This window comes from Sturnira hondurensis, unplaced genomic scaffold (genome assembly GCF_014824575.4).
Source record: "Sturnira hondurensis isolate 20B ecotype Veracruz unplaced genomic scaffold, ASM1482457v3 Scaffold0007401, whole genome shotgun sequence".
In the NCBI taxonomy this organism is placed as follows: domain Eukaryota; kingdom Metazoa; phylum Chordata; class Mammalia; order Chiroptera; family Phyllostomidae; genus Sturnira; species Sturnira hondurensis.
In genome coordinates this window covers 7,004,285-7,015,515 of record NW_028080032.1, presented here as the reverse complement: position 1 = coordinate 7,015,515, position 11,231 = coordinate 7,004,285, and the positions used below count along the sequence as shown (strand labels likewise).

The 11,231-nt window shown below is 55.4% G+C and overlaps 1 protein-coding gene across 3 annotated transcripts in view; it reads left to right on the top strand.

The window, feature by feature from the left end:
- The first annotated feature begins 3,307 nt into the window (after nt 1–3,307).
- SMOX (spermine oxidase) overlaps nt 3,308–11,231 on the top strand; it is a 35,903-nt gene continuing 27,979 nt past the window's right edge. For 2 of the 3 annotated variants that reach the window (XM_037051712.1, XM_037051709.1), the window contains exon 1: nt 3,308–3,498. The gene's annotated coding sequence lies outside the window, so the exon portion shown is untranslated. Of the gene's footprint in view, nt 3,499–9,774; nt 9,978–11,231 lie in introns of those variants that run through there. The other variant, XM_037051710.1, reaches the window with a different exon arrangement.

The following is an 11,231-nucleotide window of genomic DNA, read 5'->3' as shown; positions in this document are numbered from 1 at the left end:
ACTGCGGCCCTCACCAGTGCCGCAGTTGCTGCTGTCACCGGGCCCACACGTTTCGTCCCACTGCACGAGAGTGTGCCACCGCCGTCAGCCCTCGCCTCCTGGGGCCTGCGTGGTCTGTCTCACTGTGCTCGAATGTGCGACCGCGGTCAGTCTGCCCCGCACCCCAGCTGGTTCCGGGCTGCCTGCATGCCTGGGTCAGGGGACCTGTCCTGCCCGACCCTGCTCGCTGCTGGCTCCGCCCCTCTTACTGTCCCCGATGAATGGTTAGATGTAGTCGGACTTCCATATAATTCAATTTTCTGTCCTTTGGTTGTGTCTTTGTTTCTCCAAACCTTTGTTGTATTCAAACTTGGTTGTGGGAGAAGGCACAGTGTTTCCACCTATGCCTCCATCTTGGCGGAAGTCCCAAATAAGGTTTCCACTTGTTGCTCTTCCTCTTCCTCCTCTGGTACTCCTATAATGTGGATGTTGGAACATTTAAAGATGTCCTGGAGGTTCCTAAGCCTCTCCTCATTTTTTTTTGAATTCTTATTTCTTCATTCTTTTCTGGTTGGATATTTCTTTCTTCTTTCTGGTCCACTTGATTGATTTGAGTCCCAGTTTCCTTTTCATCACTATTGGTTCCCTGTGCATTTTGCCTCATTTCACTTAGTGTAGCCTTCATTTTTTCATCTAATTTGTGACTAAAATGAACCAGTTGTGTGAGCATCCTGATCACCAGTATTTTGAACTGTGCATCTATCTTCAGGCTATCTCTTTGTCGCTTAGAAGTATTGGCTCTAGGGCTTTGAGTTGTTCTTCTGCTTGAGCTATAATGTTTTGGTCTGTTCATGCCTGTTACAAATGAGGGGCCAAAGCTTAGGTGTTCAATGGGGCGTGTCAATCCAGTTGCTTGGTAGTGACTGGGGGAGGGGTCAGAGAAGAAGAACTGGCATTTGTTCCACTCTCTCTTGGATTTTGGTCCCCTCTGCTGCTTCCCACAAGCAAATTGGGCCCTTCTGGTGCTGGTTCCTGGGTGGGTGGGCTTGTGTCCTTTCAAGGACCCTGTGGGTCTCTTCAACAAACTCTCCTGTGAGGCCAGGAGCCTCTCCTGGCACCTGAACCCCTAAAAGTTTTTCCAATCAGTGCTTTTAGGCTTTATTTCTCAGCACTGGGGCCTTGCGTTGCACGATCTGACTCACTGTCCGTTTCTTCATCTGGTTTATCTGTGCATGAATCTGTGACCACAGTCAGCCAGCTGCCTTGTGCCCTCACTGGATCTGCCCATTGCCACCCCATGCATGGAATCTGCCACCTGCTGCCTGTGCACCTGTGTCTTTCTGGCTGCTTTTTCCTGCCGGGGCCCTGCTCCACCAGCTGCTGACTCCACCCCTCTTACCGGTCTGGATGAACGGTTCATTGTTGTCGGACTTCGGTACATTTAATTTTCTGTCTGTTTTGGTTGTGTTTTTGTTTCTAAATCTTTGTTGTACTTAAATTTGGTTGTGCAAGGAGGTACAGTGTTTCCATCTACACCTCCATCTTGGCCGGAAGTCTCTGTTCTTATTTAATATTCATAACAACTCTTTGGATTGAATAGGTATTTTTTATTAGCCCCACTTTACAGATGAGGAAACTGAAGCACTGGGAATGGAGGCAGAATTCAAGCCAGGAAATCTAATCCTGAGAGCCCACTCATAAACACTCTGTTCTCCTTGGTGTTGGGAAAGGATTCACAGAGGAGTGAGTGACATTTAACCTGGTATATAACTGCAAGGGACATAGGGTCTTGTCAGGGGCAGGAAGTAAAGCTTCTCAGTGGAGGGGCTAGCTTGGACAACGACAAGACCTTTTTTTTCCTAAGAAGAAACCTCACCTGAAATTCACCACATACACGCCCTGCAGCCTGTTGTGAAGGGCAGACTGTGCCCTGGTGTGACAGCTGCCACACCCACCAATTAGGTCCCAGCCAGAACAGAGATTGCTCCCGCAAAATCCCCTCAAAGACTGTTTAATCCACCCCTCCCCAGTGCCCCAGGTGTGCTGGTTCGTGGAGCAGGCCCTTGCCCTAGCAAGCATGTAAGGCATTTTCCCACTGCCTGGAGTGAGTCAGGACCCAGTACCCTATCCACCCAGCCGGATTGTGTATAACTCTTTAGGGCCTGCCATGGGGTGGGAGGATAGCCACATCTTCTTGCTGCAGCCCAAGATCAGCCCCGTAAATTCCCTTACTCTTGCCTGGGAAAATTTCCCAACACCTCTGCCCACTCAGGTTCCTCCCGCAGGGGAGCATGAAAACCTCTGTCCTCCTGGCCTCTGGACCCATGAAGGCTTTTGCTCTGCCTTGGGCCTGGTGGGTTCACTGTGGGGTCTGGGTTAGGTGAGGCACCCTCCTCAGTCTGAAAGAAGGTTCAGGGCAAGGGCCTGGGTTCCACTGAGGGCTTGTACCTCTTAGACTGGTCTCCATCAGCCCCAGAAGGCCCCAAGATGGGTCCAGGGCTGAAGAGAATGAAATTCTGAGACCAAGGGCTCCCTGCTCCCCCCTTACACTAGAGCAAATGAAAAGCTGTACAAGGAACCAGAGCAGTGCTTGCAGAATCTCAGGAAACAAATAATTTCCAAGTAATTGTGACTTTACAGAAAGAAAAACCAAAGTGATCTTCACACTTCTATTAGCTTCGGTTTTTGTTAAATCAAAGACGAGGCAGTGGGTACGAGTATAGAATATTTTCTTAGAGAAGACACTTCCACTCACGGTGGGCTGCGTGGGCTGCGAAGGGACAAGTGGTAGCGTTCTGAGTGTCCCACCATTCCCTGCTGTTGGGAGTTTGAGATAGATTCTCGGAGGCTGGGGGATGGGGTCGAGGGTGTGGCAGCAGGGTTGGGGAGAAAATAAGATTGGGGTGGCCCTTGGGGACGAGCCGACTGACCCCGGTGGAGGTTCTGTGGGAATGAAGGTAGCTCCAGGAGGAAAGACAGGTGACTTTTCCTTTCGAAAGGGCGGTTCCAAATTCCGCGGGGAAACTGAGGCCCGCGTCCTGGCTCTGTTAGTCATCTGGCAGGCAGCCTCGGCCCCACGCTTTACCCAGCCCAGGACTGGGTGGCGACTCTTCTTTCGGGGATGGATGGAGGCATTTGGCGCCAGGTTTTGACCGGGGGAGGAGGCGTGGGGCCCGGGCGGGGAGCGCTGGGCTGGGGAGCTGAAGCAGCTGCACTGTGGTCCCAGTCGCCAGCGAACGCCAGTTTCCCGCCCCCCGCGGGGCGGGGTCGGGGAGGAGCTGGGCGCGTCCCCGCCCGCAGGCGGATCGGGGGCCGGGCCGGAGCAGACCGGGCGGGGTGGGCCGGGGACGCGAGGCGGAGCGGGGCCCCACACAGGCCGCGGCGGCTGGCTCGGGCCCCTACGGTCCCGGTGGCGGCTGGAGGAGGAAGCCAGGCGGCTGAAGAAGGAGGGGAGGCGGAGGAGGCCGAGGCTGGAGCGCCGTTCGTCGCAGACTCATTTCCCCGGCTCAGCAGGGAAAGGTATGGTGCGCTCGCTCTCCCGCTCCGGCCCGGGGTGCGCGGTCCTAGCTCCGGGGTAGGCAGAGGCTGCGGCCGCCGCGGGAGGGTGAGGGGCCCGGAGCAGTCCCGAGGGCTCAGCCGGTCCAGGACTCGGGCGGCCAGCACGGCACTCGGGCTCTCGGGCTGAATGTGCAGCGTTCCCCGAGGCTCGGGGAGAGCGGTGGGCGCCGCGCCCCCTTCGCCCGCGTTGGGGGAGGCGGTGGTCGGGCCCGGGGTCCGGTCACTTCGAGAGGGGGCTGCGCGGGCCGGGCGAGAGTTTCGAGGTGGAGGGCAGGCCGGACCCTGCGAGCTTCGTGCAGCTGGGGAGCAACCGGGGCTCCTGGCTGACGCGCTCTGTGGGCGCAGACAAAGCCGGGCGCTGACGCCCGGCGAGGACTGGGGCCGCCCAGAGGGTGGTCGCTGGGGAGAGAAGAGAAGGCTCCCGGGCGACGGCCGGGACACGGGAAGAAGCTGGGTCGCCCTCCTTGTGGGCGAACTGGTGGTCTCCTCGAGGGGTGCTGGACAAGGGTGGGGAGCAGCTCTTTCCGATGGGCCAGCTAGGCTGCGCGGAGCTTGGCGAGAGCCAGGCTGCGGAAGGGGTAGAGCGTTGGAGGGCTCACTTTGGGGAAGGGGCTGGGGGAGACCTCTGTCCTCGGTTAGGGGCTGGGCTTGTGGAGGCGGTGAGGGGCCCGTGGACCCCCTCCGAAGTTTCACCAGGAAGGGCACCGCCTGATGAGGTAAGCCCTGTGGGTGACACGTATGGTAAGATGTGTCCACAGGTTGTTTGCAGAACCTGCTCGTGGTGGCACATCCGGTGCCAGTCCGTGGGAGAGCCTCCTGTTCAAGCAGCGAAACAAGACAGGTGCCCTAGGGGTCACTGGAGTGGGCATGAATGGAGGGATGGGGTAGGCATGCCATCTGAAAGTACGTGCAGTGAAGGCCCCACATCTGTATTCTGCTGCCTTCCCCCTCTTCCCTTTCTTGTAAGGGACGAGAAGCATTCCAATTCCTGCCACAGGCTCATGCCTCCAGTTGGGCTCTAAGGTGCTCTGCTCCCTGACCCCCCATTCTTCAATTACTTCCCCCTCTCCGGTGTTAGAAGTGGCTTCTTTCCCCCGGATCATTCATGTGGTGTTCCGTCGTGCTTTGGCACCCTCCTCCATCCCACCCCACATTTCAGCAACAGACCCACTTCTTGCCACAAAGCTTGGCCAGAGAGCTGTCTGTGCCTGCCCCTCTGGAGCACATCCCTTAGGTTCCGCAGCCCCCTTGACCTGGCTTCAGTCTCTGCTACTTCACTGAAATCGCCTCTTTGGCCCTGTCCTGCCCTCCTCCCCGCCCCCCATCAGTGTCTCCAGTGATTTCCACATCCCCACAAGTAGGCCTTTCTTGACTGCCCTTGGCCTTGTGGATCATTTTCTCCTTCTAGGACCAGTTATCTCTCTTGGCTTCTCTTGCAGAAATTCTCTCCACTTTCCCTGGCTAGCCTAGCCTTTCCTCAGTCACCTCTGGGGACAGCTTCATTCAACTTTGACTGTTGGAGGATACCAGGGCCCTGTCCTCAGCTTCCCCCTATCCCCTGACTCCCTTCTGTTTACACAGCCCCCTTGCCCCAAACTCTCCTTCTTTCTTAGGACTTGTAAAATCAAGCGTTAATTTACAAACACACAGGTTTTATTTATTTATTTATTTAATCTCAGAATTTATCATTTTCATCTTAAGTTTGTCTTATTTTTTAAAAATATGGTTTATTGATTATACTATTATGGTTGTCCCCATTTCGCCCCTTTATTTCCCTCCACCCTGCACACCCCTTCCCACCCACATTCCCCCCTTTAGTTCATGTCCATGGGTCACACATATAAGTTCTTTGGCTTCTACTTTTCCCATACTGTTCTTACCTTCTTCCTGTCTATTTTTACCTACCATCTATGCTACTTATTCTCTGTACCTTTTCCCCCTCTCTCCCCTTCCCACTGCCCCCCCCCCATAACCCTCCATGTGATCTCCATTGTTGTGATTCTGTTCGAGTTCTAGTTGAAAAACACAGATTTTAAATGTACGTCATTTTCATCCTCATGATTTTAAGTGGCAGATTTTTGTCTCTAGCCACCCATGGGATGAGTTATGGTGTCCTGGATGTGTCACACGTGTGTCCCAGGTGGTCTTCCTGTTGAGGAGACAGAACCTGACTGCAGTCCCCGAATCCTCCGCAGCCTTCCCATCCCGGTGAACCCACCCAGCTTTAAAGACAGGAAACCAGGGGCCATCAACTGGTTTGCCTCCCTCCCCACACCCAGTCCATCCAACAGCAAATCCTTTTGGTTCTTTCTGCAAAATCTGTCTCAGGCTCTGCCTTCACTGTGACCACCCCAACCTGCTGCCCTAGGGCAAGCCAAGCCTTCTCTGACTTATCTGTTAGAGTTGTTACTACCTGTTCCCCAAGTCCCCGCTTGCTCTCTTCTGATCTCTTACAACAGAAAGTATTTAGAAAAGATATCGATTAGATAATCTCATTCTCTAAAACCCTCCAGAGCTCCCTATTGCACTCGGAATACAATTTCAAAGCCTTCCCCCTGGCCTATGAGCCCCTTCCTGAGCTGGCCTTCTCAGACTTCCTCTCACCTTTCCTTGTCCCTGTGTATTCTTCCTGATAGCCATACCTGAATCACTTTGCCTCTGAACATCCCAAAGTTTTTTTCTGCCCTCGAGGCTCTGCTTGTCCTGTTTTCTCTGCCTGGAGCGTTCTCCCAGGGTTTCCTTCTGGGCTGGCGTGGCTCCTTTTTATTTTCCATGTCTCAGCTGAAGTCTGTCTTTTTCACACGCCTTCCCAGCCTTGGGAGAGGGCCCCTCCCACCCCCAAATTCATCGTCACTCCTGTTTTACTTTCTTCATTATATTTATCACAGTCTGTAACCATTTGTTACAATTCTCTTTTTACTTTGTCTGGCTGGAACCTTGACTGAATGGCCCACTGCTGTGTCTGGAGCATGTCCACAGGGCCTGGCGCATAGCTGCTCGGGAGATCTTGAGCCAGGTGGAAGGTCGGGGCTGGGCTGGGCAGGAAGAGGTGGGTTTTGCAATGAGCGCGGGAGCCCCCTTTAAGCCTCAAGTAACATCACAGATTTTTATTTTCTCTCCACCAAAGAAGTTGTGCAAATAAATGGCTGCAAGAATCTGAGGGGGCCAGTGGGATGTGAAACAGGGAAGTAGAGAAGGTACAAGTGTCTTGAGAGCAGGCCTGTGTGTCTGGGTGCGGGGGACTGGGAGGCCTGAGGGATGTGGGGTCAGTGGGGGTCGCTGTGGGTTGGGAATACATGACTTCTTTGCTCTCTTTGGTGGAAATCCAGGCTGGGTTAACAGAGGAGGGTATGTGTGTTCTCTAACTCAGGAGCTGGGAGTGGTCTGGGCAGCTGGGAATTTATTTCACCCTTGGGTGACGGATGGGTGCCCATCCCCAGAGGGCAGGGAGTTGAAAGAATGGAACAAACTGGGGCTGTGGGTCTCTCTATTAGACCCTGTCTTTCCACCTACAGCTCCCTGCTTTGCATAGAGCAGCCAGCTGAGAGTTGAACTGTGTGGCCGGTGTTCTTCGAATGGACAGCCAAGAGCCAGCGGGCCTCAGATCTGGGAGGGAGGGGAGCTGGGCCCTGGAGAGGCAGACTGGTGATGGCCCTGGGTCACACTGTGAGGTGGGTGCTGGAACTGGGGGCTAGGGGTCCAGATCAAGAGTTGGACTGGCAAGACTAAGAAAGGCCTTGACCTGGGATAGATGGGAGCAAGGACGATATCCTGGGTGGGAAATCAGAGGGGCCAAGAGTCTGGGCCAGGGTCTTGCTATACTCACTGTGTATTAGGTAATGTTCTAACAACTTCGCAGATATTAACTCCTGTAATCCTCTTAACAGCTCTATAAGGTAGGTCTTCTTCCACTTAACAGATGGGGAGACTGAGGCACAGTCAGAGGATGCAATAGCGTCAGAGTAAGGATTTGAACCCAGGCGACCAGAATCTTTGTCTAAACTACACCACCCTGCCTCTCCTCTCATGCCTCTCAGAGAGTCTGCAGCTGAAGACTTCTTAACAAACAAGTGGTTTTTCCAGACTTCCAGACGTGCAGGTGACAGGCAGGCAGCATGTCTTGGGGACTGGTGAGGTGGGAGAGAAATCATAACCACAAAGTAGAAGGGATCCGCATTCTGTGAGGGTCTCGCTACATGTCCCACCTTTTCTCAGCAGGGGCGCAGGCCCAGGCCAAAGAGTTGGGCATCATCCACACTGTGATTTTGCGGTGCTGGGGATGCCAACTTCTTTTGGCACAAAAGACCCTGCTTGAGATGCCAGCATTAGACCCTCTGGGTTTAGCATGGCCCCACTGCCCTCTTCGTCTGCCTCTGGAGAGCCCAGGGAGGTCAGCAAGGGGCTCTGCAGATAAACTGGCCTGTTTTGGATTCCATCTAGAATGTCGTGAGGGAGACCTTCTGGCGTGGCCTTGGGAAACCCGGATGGCGGGCAGAGTAGGGCTGGGTTGAATGTGGGAGCCAGACTGGGTGAACAGAGAAATGGGAACTGAAAAGAGCCTAATCTACTTCAGTGTTGGGCCTGCCCGTCCCTCTCTTTTCTGTTTGTAAAAGGGGATTAGAGAGGCTTTCTGCCTTTGCTCCTCAGGGGTCCTAGAAGCTGGGAACTCCTTCAGGTCACATGTTCGAGTGCCTTCTCGAAGACCCGTGTGAAGGAGGACTTCCCATGGGGCACCAGCCCGCAGGAACCGGGCCAGGGAGGAGGGAGCTGGGAGGAGGGTGTGGCAGCCCTGTCCTGCGAGGCTTTCCTGTTTGGTCATGAAAGGATGCCTCTGGGCAGGTGACTCGGCCTCCCAGGGGCTTGGCTGGCTGGCCAAGCAGGGATTTGCTGACCACACAGGGATGGAGTCTCTTTGCTGCAATGTCTGAGCCCCAGAGTTAAGGGATCTGCTCATCTATCTTGGCAGATTCTGCTAGGCTGCCAGGAAAGGACAGAGGCAGAGCTGGTGGCCTTCTCTTCTGTGTTTTGGGAAACTGAGGCACAGAGCAAGCACATTGCTGCACATTGCTGGGGAGTGCCCTTTCTGTGGCAGGGAGTGTGCAGAAGGCTTATCCGTGCTGCCTGAGTCCTTGTCTGCTGGCTTGAGGTGAAGGCTGTGGCAGAGCCAGAGGCTGGCAGGCACGGGCTGAGGCTGGGCTTCTGGACAACTGGATGCGGGGCTTTGTTCCCTTCGGGCATCACTTGGCATCTCTGTGCCCCAGCCCAGTGCTCACAACCACTGGGAACACAGGACAGGATTCCCTGAGGTCTCCGCACAGTGGGAGTGAGCCCTGCCAGGTGTGATGAAATGAGGTGCAGTTTAGACCAGCTTCCTCCAGGAGGCAGTGCTTTTACAGGGCCCCGAAGTCCCGGGTGGCTGTGGCCAACAGAGGAGGGATGGCATTTCTAATGTGGGGGGTGGGGGCAAGCCTGGAGAAGTGGGTGGAAGGCACGTTGGAGAAGGCCTTGACTGCCAAGCTGCTGAGTCTGGACTTGATTCACTAGCCCTCCCCCCCGCCCCCCCCAGGAGCCACCAAAGGTTATGGGTCCCAGGTGCAATGACTTGATGAGAACAGTGGTCTGTAAGAGTGCCTCTGAAACTCCAGCAGACAGTGGCTCACCTGGGAAGTGTGGTAAAATGTAGGTTCTAATTCAACAGGTCTGTGGTGGGGCCTGCGATTCTGCATGTGTAACAGGCCCCTGGGTGGTGTGACGCAGCAGGTCCGTGGGCCGTCTCTGGGTAGCGAGGGGTTGAGATTGAGCACTTGGTCCAGGCAGGTGCAGGGATGCGTGCAGGTCAGGTGAGACCTGGAACAGGTAAAGGGGGGCTGTCCAAGCTCCTGTGGACTGTGTTGGGAGGTGTGGGGACTGTCTGTGGGGGCTGAGATGGAGGCAGGGTGTTGGGACGTGGGGCTGGGTGAGGGGTCTTTAGGGTCCTGGGTGTCAGGCAAGGGAGCAGGACTTATTTCCAGGGTGTTTGGCAGTGATGAGCTCCCCAGACCACAAGGGGGTGTCTTAGGTGACTGCGCCAGGGCAGGGTGACATGCAGGCGGCGTGTAGGCATCTTATCTTTTCCCACAGCCGAGCCCTGTGGGTAGCCAATCTGGGGTGAGCATTCTTCCTCCCTCCAGGGTTGGCCCAAGGAGATTGGGGTAACAGCCGACTTCAGCCCCAGATACAACGTCTTCTAAAACCCCCCAGAATCTCCCAGCTGCGGAGCCACCCCTCCCAAGAGGGCAGCGTTCCTTACCCTGGCCTGCGTGAGTCCTTGTAGCGACCACCAATGGTTACGGGAGCCGCTGCTATTGAGGTCTCCTCTCACTGGGCCCCCTTCCCAGTGTGCCTGGAGTGGGGGCGCCTAGATGCTTCTCTCTGCTGTGCCCCTGGCTGGGCCACTACAGGCAAGTGCCTGCTCTCCTCGGAGGGCTTGCTTTCCTCTAAACTGAGGGATTCTGTTCTCCCCCCCGGGGTGCAGGGGGGAGGGTCACAGGGTTTGTCGGTGGGGCACTGCTTCCTTCCTAGAAAAACGGCAGCTGAATGCGTTTTAACTTTGGTTTAAGATGAAAACTTGCGTGCTAGTGATGGAGTCGAATGAGCAGTTTGCGTAGAACTGTCCAGTGCGCTTTGGAGGGTCTCTCAAGGCCCTTTGCCTTCCGGGCTTGGCACGCCCTCAGATGTCTGTGGGCACTGCTCCGATGCGGTTCCTTCAGACCCTGGAAGGACGGCCCTCAGTCACCTCACCCAAAGGAAGGTGGGAAAGTTCTGGGGCCTGGGCAGGGCCAGGAGTGGCTCTCAGACGCTATTCCCCAGATGTCCCCACACCTCCTAAAAGGTCGGTAGGGCCCAGTGTCTGCCCGTGTGCCCTCTGCTTGGCCAGGCTGTTCTGAGGAGGTGGGAGGGTGTGGCATTTCTCAAAGACTGTTCTGAGAGATTTCAAGGCTTCAGGGGATAAATAAGGGCAGAAACTGGCAACTTGACTCGACCACCATGCGGGAGATTCAGAACACCTTTTAAGAGGGGGAAAGGTTCTGACCTTTGAAACCCGGCAGCCGAGAGACCATGTAGTGTTTCCCAGAACACTAAACCTGACCAATAATCTGACCACAGAAATCTGTGTTTTGAAGACTCCCTAATAATATCCCACGGACCGGGCACACTGGCCAGGCGGAGGCCGATGTGGAGTGATGCCGCTGCTCCGTGAAAGACTACAAACACGGGTGGCACCCAAGTCCAGAAGTGCCGGACAGGGGAGGAAGGATGGATGGGCGACTGCCTGGGGGAGGCGGGCTTGGCGGGGGTGCCATTCAGACAGTCAGAGGGAGAAAAGGGCACTGCAGAGGGAGGGACGGCCTGAAGGGGGTGGGGCCCAGAGCCAGCTCTGGGTTCTCGGGGCAGCCGTTCTGCTTCCCTGTTGGGGGGAGGGAGAGACCTAGGACCCCTCGATAGCCGGGCCTGGGTCTCGGGGTTCTGGGAGTGCCTCCCACCCACCACCCCACCATCTCCTCACTCTAGAAGCTCTCTCCCAGCCTTTCATCTCAGAGGTGGGGGCGGGACCTCTGGGCAAGAAGATTACTAAACCTCTTGGTGCCTCAGTTTACTCCTTTGTACTGTGGGAATAATGGTGTTTCCCTCCTCGGGTTGTTGTGATAATGGAG